The following is a 619-nucleotide window of genomic DNA, read 5'->3' as shown; positions in this document are numbered from 1 at the left end:
CTGGGAAGGTCAGAAGCAGAGGTCAGGGCCCTGGGTTGGGATACCTGGTCTGTGGTTCCTTGTTCCCTAGGCCTGCCTGTCTCACAGGTGGAGGGAAAAGTCTGTCAACACTGAGAGACCCCAAGCTGGTTGGCAGCAGTGGTCCAAAACCAATGGCAAAGGGAAAGAGGGCAGGGGCTCCAGAGAGAAATGGCCAATACCATGGTTCATCACAGGGCGATGTCTAGGTTTCAGGACTTGGCCCTCCACAGCGGCACCAGGCAAGCTCTTCACCATCTGGGGCAGTGAGGTTCTGCCCGATGGGGTCTGATTGCAGGAGAGGTCATTAGATAGCACCTAGATGGGGAAACTGAGGCCCAGAGAGTCAGGTGTCTCATCCAAGGTCACAGGGGAGCTAAGGATAAATTTGAGACCAGAACCCAGATTTCCTGACCCTCTAATGTCCACTAACCTCAGCCCGGGTGGGGCACCCCTGGTCGCCTCCTGCCAGGGTCTCCGACTTCAGGAGGATAGAGGGCAACGCGCCAGAGGCTCCCGCGCCCAGCGCATCCCTCCCTACTCCACCCCTCGGGATCCTTTAAGAGGCGGGGCTTGGCGGCCAGCCCCGAGGCCCGGGGAA

Source organism: Prionailurus viverrinus, chromosome D3, assembly GCF_022837055.1.
Source record: "Prionailurus viverrinus isolate Anna chromosome D3, UM_Priviv_1.0, whole genome shotgun sequence".
NCBI lineage: Eukaryota > Metazoa > Chordata > Mammalia > Carnivora > Felidae > Prionailurus > Prionailurus viverrinus.
The sequence above is the reverse complement of the archived record's forward strand: the minus strand, read 5'-3'. Positions refer to the sequence as shown.